At 41.3% G+C, this 10,000-nt stretch overlaps 1 pseudogene; it reads right to left on the reverse strand.

The window, feature by feature from the left end:
* Positions 1–7,228: 7,228 nt before the first annotated feature.
* Positions 7,229–7,336, reverse strand: LOC130302579 (U2 spliceosomal RNA; annotated as a pseudogene).
* Positions 7,337–10,000: the final 2,664 nt, after the last annotated feature.

Genomic DNA, 10,000 nt, shown 5'->3' on the forward strand with positions numbered 1-10,000 from the left:
TGGACTAGCCAGCAAGCAGCTGCAGCAAATAAACAGATAACCTTTCTTTCCAACACTGAAACCTGGTGGTGCACTTAATATATGCTATCAGATAGGGGACATATCAGATATTAAACTGATATAAACAGACACCACATTTGATACCAGCCAAAAGGAAGGATGAGAAGTGATAACTGTGAAAGGGGAGGAACCAACGCTGTCCCCTTCACATGCACCATCACTACTTGTAGGAAGGGAGGCTGGCTGGCAGCCTCCCATACACACTCTGGCTGGGTGGCAGTCACCCACCAGTACACACAGCAGACCCTAAACCCATATCATTATTGCTAAGCAGGAAGATGGGAGTCCATTTCACTCTGATGGACCATTTTTAAATGCAATCCATAACCTGGCTTTGGCAGGAACCCTTCTTACTCCTCCTACTTGCATTTGATACTGGGTTTAGGATCTGCATAGGAAACACACACACACACACACACACAAGCACACACTTACATGTGTTGCCTGCTGACGCCTCCTTGGCTGTCCCCAAACGGTATAAAACCAACAGCCATGGCAGTGCTGCTTCTGACAAGGCTGTTCTTTGGTGGGCCTAGGCGACATCACAATCTCCATGGTTACATCCTACTTGCATTTGATACTGGGTTTAGGATCTGCATAGGAAACACACACACACAAACATACAAGCACACACTTACCTGTGTTGCCTGCTGACGCCTCCTTGGCTGTCCCTAAACGGTATAAAACCAACAGCCACGGGAAGCTGTAAGGATAGAGGACATACCTGCATCCTATTGGACTCACTTGTCTTGGTTAAATCCAACTTATTTGACAACCTATGGTGCTGCTACTTCTGCTCATGGCAGTGCTGCTTCTGACAAGGCTGTTCTTTGGTGGGCCTAGGCGACATCACAATCTCCATGGTTACATACACAACAAAGGTCAGATGTTGTTTACACCTGGCCATGCCAGTGGTATTGAGTAGCATATCCCAGTGCTAAGGGTCCTGGGTGCAACAATCTTTCAATGGGGAATAGCCGCACTGAGTTTGTCAAGTGCACCCATGTTTGCAACTCCAACAATACACACATATGTATGTATGTGTGTATGTGTGTATGTGTGTATGTGTGTATGTATGTATGTATGTCTATCTATCTATCTATCTATCCACCCATCTATCTCTATATATATTTCTCTCTCTCTCTCTCTATATATGTATATATATATATATTTTTTTTTTTTCTTTTAAATATATATATATATATATATATATATGTATATACATATATATAGAGAGAGAGATGGAAATACTTTTTTAAACATGTTTTCACCTCATTTTTACCTTCTTTTTTTCTTCTCTCCATGTTTTCCTTCTTTCCTATGCTGCTGCTTCTTATTTTTCTTCTTTTTCAGACCCTATCATTGCACTATTGCTTATTCAATACCACCAGCAGATGGAGACACTGTATTACAACATTAGTTGTGAGCAGCAGTTTGTACAAACAAATGCCTCATAGCTGATATCCTATCCACATAGGCACCACCTATTGTCTTTTGCCTGCAGTAGGGACCCACTGGACTAGCCAGCAAGCAGCTGCAGCAGCAGCAAATAAACAGGTAATCTTTCTTTCCAACACTGAAACCTGGTGGTGCACTTAATATATGCTACCAGATAGGGGACATATCAGATATTAAACTGATATAAACAGACACCACATTTGATACCAGCCAAAAGGAAGGATGAGAAGTGATAACTGTGAAAGGGGAGGAACCAACGCTGTCCCCTTCACATGCACCATCACTACTTGTAGGAAGGGAGGCTGGCTGGCAGCCTCCCATACACACTCTGGCTGGGTGGCAGTCACCCACCAGTACACACAGCAGACCCTAAACCCATATCATTATTGCTAAGCAGGAAGATGGGAGTCCATTTCACTCTGATGGACCATTTTTAAATGCAATCCATAACCTGGCTTTGGCAGGAACCCTTCTTACTCCTCCTACTTGCATTTGATACTGGGTTTAGGATCTGCATAGGAAACACACACACACACACACACACACACATACAAGCACACACTTACCTGTGTTGCCTGCTGACGCCTCCTTGGCTGTCCCCAAATGGTATAAAACCAACAGCCACGGGAAGCTGTAAGGATAGAGGACATACCTGCATCCTATTGGACTCACTTGTCTTGGTTAAATCCAACTTATTTGACAACCTATGGTGCTGCTACTTCTGCTCATGGCAGTGCTGCTTCTGACAAGGCTGTTCTTTGGTGGGCCTAGGCGACATCACAATCTCCATGGTTACATACACAACAAAGGTCAGATGTTGTTTACACCTGGCCATGCCAGTGGTATTGAGTAGCATATCCCAGTGCTAAGGGTCCTGGGTGCAACAATCTTTCAATGGGGAATAGCCGCACTGAGTTTGTCAAGTGCACCCATGTTTGCAACTCTAACAATACACACATATGTATGTATGTATGTGTGTATGTGTGTATGTGTGTATGTGTGTATGTATGTCTATCTATCTATCTATCTATCTATCCATCTATCCATCTATCCACCCATCTATCTCTATATATATTTATCTCTCTCTCTCTATATGTATATATATATATATATAATTTTTTTTCTTTTAAATATATATATATATATATATATATATGTATATACATAGAGAGAGAGAGAGAGATGGAAATACTTTTTTAAACATGTTTTCACCTCATTTTTACCTTCTTTATTTCTTCTCTCCATGTTTTCCTTCTTTCCTATGCTGCTGCTTCTTATTTTTCTTCTTTTTCAGACCCTATCATTGTACTATTGCTTATTCAATACCACCAGCAGATGGAGACACTATATTACAACATTAGTTGTGAGCAGCAGTTTGTACAAACAAATGCCTCATAGCTGATGTCCTATCCACCTAGGCACATAGGCACCACCTATTGTCTATTGCCTGCAGTAGGGGCCCACTGGACTAGCCAGCAAGCAGCTGCAGCAAATAAACAGATAATCTTTCTTTCCAACACTGAAACCTGGTGGTGCATTTAATATATGCTATCAGATAGGGGACATATCAGATATTAAACTGATATAAACAGACACCACATTTGATACCAGCCAAAAGGAAGGATGAGAAGTGATAACTGTGAAAGGGGAGGAACCAACGCTGTCCCCTTCACATGCACCATCATTACTTGTAGGAAGGGAGGCTGGCTGGCAGCCTCCCATACACACTCTGGCTGGGTGGCAGTCACCCACCAGTACACACAGCAGACCCTAAACCCATATCATTATTGCTAAGCAGGAAGATGGGAGTCCATTTCACTCTGATGGACCATTTTTAAATGCAATCCATAACCTGGCTTTGGCAGGAACCCTTCTTACTCCTCCTACTTGCATTAGATACTGGGTTTAGGATCTGCATAGGAAACACACACACACACACACACACACACACACACACACACACACACATACAAGCACACACTTACCTGTGTTGCCTGCTGACGCCTCCTTGGCTGTCCCCAAACGGTATAAAACCAACAGCCACGGGAAGCTGTAAGGATAGAGGACATACCTGCATCCTATTGGACTCACTTGTCTTGGTTAAATCCAACTTATTTGACAACCTATGGTGCTGCTACTTCTGCTCATGGCAGTGCTGCTTCTGACAAGGCTGTTCTTTGGTGGGCCTAGGCGACATCACAATCTCCATGGTTACATACACAACAAAGGTCAGATGTTGTTTACACCTGGCCATGCCAGTGGTATTGAGTAGCATATCCCAGTGCTAAGGGTCCTGGGTGCAACAATCTTTCAATGGGGAATAGCCGCACTGAGTTTGTCAAGTGCACCCATGTTTGCAACTCCAACAATACACACATATGTATGTATGTATGTATGTGTGTATGTGTGTATGTGTGTATGTATGTATGTATGTCTATCTATCTATCTATCTATCCACCCATCTATCTCTATATATATATTTATCTCTCTCTCTCTATATGTATATATATATATATATATATATAATTTTTTTTCCTTTTAAATATATATATATATATAGAGAGAGAGAGAGATGGAAATACTTTTTTAAACATGTTTTCACCTCATTTTTACCTTCTTTTTTTCTTCTCTCCATGTTTTCCTTCTTTCCTATGCTGCTGCTTCTTATTTTTCTTCTTTTTCAGACCCTATCATTGCACTATTGCTTATTCAATACCACCAGCAGATGGAGACACTATATTACAACATTAGTTGTGAGCAGCAGTTTGTACAAACAAATGCCTCATAGCTGATGTCCTATCCACCTAGGCACATAGGCACCACCTATTGTCTTTTGCCTGCAGTAAGGACCCACTGGACTAGCCAGCAAGCAGCTGCAGCAGCAAATAAACAGGTAATCTTTCTTTCCAACACTGAAACCTGGTGGTGCACTTAATATATGCTACCAGATAGGGGACATATCAGATATTAAACTGATATAAACAGACACCACATTTGATACCAGCCAAAAGGAAGGATGAGAAGTGATAACTGTGAAAGGGGAGGAACCAACGCTGTCCCCTTCACATGCACCATCACTACTTGTAGGAAGGGAGGCTGGCTGGCAGCCTCCCATACACACTCTGGCTGGGTGGCAGTCACCCACCAGTACACACAGCAGACCCTAAACCCATATCATTATTGCTAAGCAGGAAGATGGGAGTCCATTTCACTCTAATGGACCATTTTTAAATGCAATCCATAACCTGGCTTTGGCAGGAACCCTTCTTACTCCTCCTACTTGCATTTGATACTGGGTTTAGGATCTGCATAGGAAACACACACACACACACAAGCACACACTTACCTGTGTTGCCTGCTGACGCCTCCTTGGCTGTCCCCAAACGGTATAAAACCAACAGCCACGGGAAGCTGTAAGGATAGAGGACATACCTGCATCCTATTGGACTCACTTGTCTTGGTTAAATCCAACTTATTTGACAACCTATGGTGCTGCTACTTCTGCTCATGGCAGTGCTGCTTCTGACAAGGCTGTTCTTTGGTGGGCCTAGGCGACATCACAATCTCCATGGTTACATACACAACAAAGGTCAGATGTTGTTTACACCTGGCCATGCCAGTGGTATTGAGTAGCATATCCCAGTGCTAAGGGTCCTGGGTGCAACAATCTTTCAATGGGGAATAGCCGCACTGAGTTTGTCAAGTGCACCCATGTTTGCAACTCCAACAATACACACGTATGTATGTATGTATGTATGTATGTATGTATGTGTATCTATCTATCTATCTATCTATCTATCCACCCAACTATCTCTATATATATTTATCTCTCTCTCTCTCTCTATATGTATATGTATATATATATATATATATATATATATATATAATTTTTTTTCTTTTAAATATATATATATATATATATATATATATATGTATATACATATATAGAGAGAGAGATGGAAATACTTTTTTAAACATGTTTTCACCTCATTTTTACCTTCTTTTTTTCTTCTCTCCATGTTTTCCTTCTTTCCTATGCTGCTGCTTCTTATTTTTCTTCTTTTTCAAACCCTATCATTGCACTATTGCTTATTCAATACCACCAGCAGATGGAGACACTATATTACAACATTAGTTGTGAGCAGCAGTTTGTACAAACAAATGCCTCATAGCTGATGTCCTATCCACCTAGGCACATAGGCACCACCTATTGTCTTTTGCCTGCAGTAGGGGCCCACTGGACTAGCCAGCAAGCAGCTGCAGCTGCAGCAAATGAACAGATAACCTTTCTTTCCAACACTGAAACCTGGTGGTGCACTTAATATCTGCTATCAGATAGGGGACATATCAGATATTAAACTGATATAAACAGACACCACATTTGATACCAGCCAAAAGGAAAGATGAGAAGTGATAACTGTGAAAGGGGAGGAACCAACGCTGTCCCCTTCACATGCACCATCACTACTTGTAGGAAGGGAGGCTGGCTGGCAGCCTCCCATACACACTCTGGCTGGGTGGCAGTCACCCACCAGTACACACAGCAGACCCTAAACCCATATCATTATTGCTAAGCAGGAAGATGGGAGTCCATTTCACTCTGATGGACCATTTTTAAATGCAATCCATAACCTGGCTTTGGCAGGAACCCTTCTTACTCCTCCTACTTGCATTTGATACTGGGTTTAGGATCTGCATAGGAAACACACACACACACACACACACACACACAAGCACACACTTACCTGTGTTGCCTGCTGACGCCTCCTTGGCTGTCCCCAAACGGTATAAAACCAACAGCCATGGGAAGCTGTAAGGATAGAGAACATACCTGCATCCTATTGGACTCACTTGTCTTGGATAAATCCAACTTATTTGACAACCTATGGTGCTGCTACTTCTGCTCATGGCAGTGCTGCTTCTGACAAGGCTGTTCTTTGGTGAGCCTAGGCGACATCACAATCTCCATGGTTACATACACAACAAAGGTCAGATGTTGTTTACACCTGGCCATGCCAGTGGTATTGAGTAGCATATCACAGTGCTAAGGGTCCTGGGTGCAACAATCTTTCAATGGGGAATAGCCGCACTGAGTTTGTCAAGTGCACCCATGTTTGCAACTCCAACAATACACACATATCTATGTATGTATGTATGTGTGTATGTGTGTATGTGTATCTCTCTATCTATCTATCTATCTATCTATCTATCCACCCATCTATCTCTATATATATTTATCTCTCTCTCTCTATATGTATATATGTATATATATAATTTTTTTTTCTTTTAAATATATATATATATATATATATATATATATATATATATACACATATAGAGAGAGAGAGAGATGGAAATACTTTCTTAAACATGTTTTCACCTCATTTTTACCTTCTTTTTTTTCTTCTCTCCATGTTTTCCTTCTTTCCTCCTTTTTTCATATGCTGTTGCTTCTTATTTTTCTTCTTTTTCAGACCCTATCATTGCACTATTGCTTATTCAATACCACCAGCAGATGGAGACACTATATTACAACATTAGTTGTGAGCAGCAGTTTGTACAAACAAATGCCTCATAGCTGATGTCCTATCCACCTAGGCACATAGGCACCACCTATTGTCTTTTGCCTGCAGTAGGGACCCACTGGACTAGCCAGCAAGCAGCTGCAGCAGCAAATAAACAGATAACCTTTCTTTCCAACACTGAAACCTGGTGGTGCACTTAATATATGCTACCAGATAGGGGACATATCAGATATTAAACTGATATAAACAGACACCACATTTGATACCAGCCAAAAGGAAGGATGATAAGTGATAACTGTGAAAGGGGAGGAACCAACGCTGTCCCCTTCACATGCACCATCACTACTTGTAGGAAGGGAGGCTGGCTGGCAGCCTCCCATACACACTCTGGCTGGGTGGCAGTCACCCACCAGTACACACAGCAGACCCTAAACCCATATCATTATTGCTAAGCAGGAAGATGGGAGTCCATTTCACTCTGATGGACCATTTTTAAATGCAATCCATAACCTGGCTTTGGCAGGAACCCTTCTTACTCCTCCTACTTGCATTTGATACTGGGTTTAGGATCTGCATAGGAAACACACACACACACACACACACACACATACAAGCACACACTTACCTGTGTTGCCTGCTGACGCCTCCTTGGCTGTCCCCAAACGGTATAAAACCAACAGCCACGGGAAGCTGTAAGGATAGAGGACATACCTGCATCCTATTGGACTCACTTGTCTTGGTTAAATCCAACTTATTTGACAACCTATGGTGCTGCTACTTCTGCTCATGGCAGTGCTGCTTCTGACAAGGCTGTTCTTTGGTGGGCCTAGGCGACATCACAATCTCCATGGTTACATACACAACAAAGGTCAGATGTTGTTTACACCTGGCCATGCCAGTGGTATTGAGTAGCATATCCCAGTGCTAAGGGTCCTGGGTGCAACAATCTTTCAATGGGGAATAGCCGCACTGAGTTTGTCAAGTGCACCCATTTTTGCAACTCTAACAATACAAACATATGTATGTATGTGTGTATGTGTGTATGTATGTCTATATGTCTATATGTCTATATGTCTATATGTCTATATGTCTATCTATCTATCTATCTATCTATCTATCTATCTATCTATCTATTCACCCATCTATCTCTATATATATATATTTATCTCTCTCTCTCTCTCTCTCTATATGTATATATATATAATTTTTTTTTCTTTTAAAAAAAAAAAATATATATATATATATATATATATATATATATATGTATATATGTATATACATATAGAGAGAGAGAGAGATGGAAATACTTTTTTAAACATGTTTTCACCTCATTTTTACCTTCTTTTTTTCTTCTCCCCATGTTTTCCTTCTTTCCTATGCTGCTGCTTCTTATTTTTCTTCTTTTTCAGACCCTATCATTGCACTATTGCTTATTCAATACCACCAGCAGATGGAGACACTATATTACAACATTAGTTGTGAGCAGCAGTTTGTACAAACAAATGCCTCATAGCTGATGTCCTATCCACCTAGGCACATAGGCACCACCTATTGTCTATTGCCTGCAGTAGGGGCCCACTGGACTAGCTAGCAAGCAGCTGCAGCAAATAAACAGATAATCTTTCTTTCCAACACTGAAACCTGGTGGTGCATTTAATATATGCTATCAGATAGGGGACATATCAGATATTAAACTGATATAAACAGACACCACATTTGATACCAGCCAAAAAGAAGGATGAGAAGTGATAACTGTGAAAGGGGAGGAACCAACGCTGTCCCCTTCACATGCACCATCATTACTTGTAGTAAGGGAGGCTGGCTGGCAGCCTCCAATACACACTCTGGCTGGGTGGCAGTCACCCACCAGTACACACAGCAGACCCTAAACCCATATCATTATTGCTAAGCAGGAAGATGGGAGTCCATTTCACTCTGATGGACCATTTTTAAATGCAATCCATAACCTGGCTTTGGCAGGAACCCTTCTTACTCCTCCTACTTGCATTTGATACTGGGTTTAGGATCTGCATAGGAAACACACACACACACACACACACACATACAAGCACACACTTACCTGTGTTGCCTGCTGACGCCTCCTTGGCTGTCCCCAAACGGTATAAAACCAACAGCCACGGGAAGCTGTAAGGATAGAGGACATACCTGCATCCTATTGGACTCACTTGTCTTGGTTAAATCCAACTTATTTGACAACCTATGGTGCTGCTACTTCTGCTCATGGCAGTGCTGCTTCTGACAAGGCTGTTCTTTGGTGGGCCTAGGCGACATCACAATCTCCATGGTTACATACACAACAAAGGTCAGATGTTGTTTACACCTGGCCATGCCAGTGGTATTGAGTAGCATATCCCAGTGCTAAGGGTCCTGGGTGCAACAATCTTTCAATGGGGAATAGCCGCACTGAGTTTGTCAAGTGCACCCATGTTTGCAACTCCAACAATACACACATATGTATGTATGTATGTATGTGTGTATGTGTGTATGTGTGTATGTGTGTATGTATGTCTATCTATCTATCTATCTATCTATCCATCTATCCACCCATCTATCTCTATATATATTTATCTCTCTCTCTCTATATGTATATATATATATATATATAATTTTTTTTCTTTTAAATATATATATATATATATATATGTATATACATAGAGAGAGAGAGAGAGATGGAAATACTTTTTTAAACATGTTTTCACCTCATTTTTACCTTCTTTTTTTCTTCTCTCCATGTTTTCCTTCTTTCCTATGCTGCTGCTTCTTATTTTTCTTCTTTTTCAGACCCTATCATTGCACTATTGCTTATTCAATACCACCAGCAGATGGAGACACTATATTACAACATTAGTTGTGAGCAGCAGTTTGTACAAACAAATGCCTCATAGCTGATGTACTATCCACCTAGGTACATAGGCACCGCCTATTGTCTATTGCCT

The sequence above is a fragment of the Hyla sarda genome, unplaced genomic scaffold, assembly GCF_029499605.1.
Source record: "Hyla sarda isolate aHylSar1 unplaced genomic scaffold, aHylSar1.hap1 scaffold_117, whole genome shotgun sequence".
In the NCBI taxonomy this organism is placed as follows: domain Eukaryota; kingdom Metazoa; phylum Chordata; class Amphibia; order Anura; family Hylidae; genus Hyla; species Hyla sarda.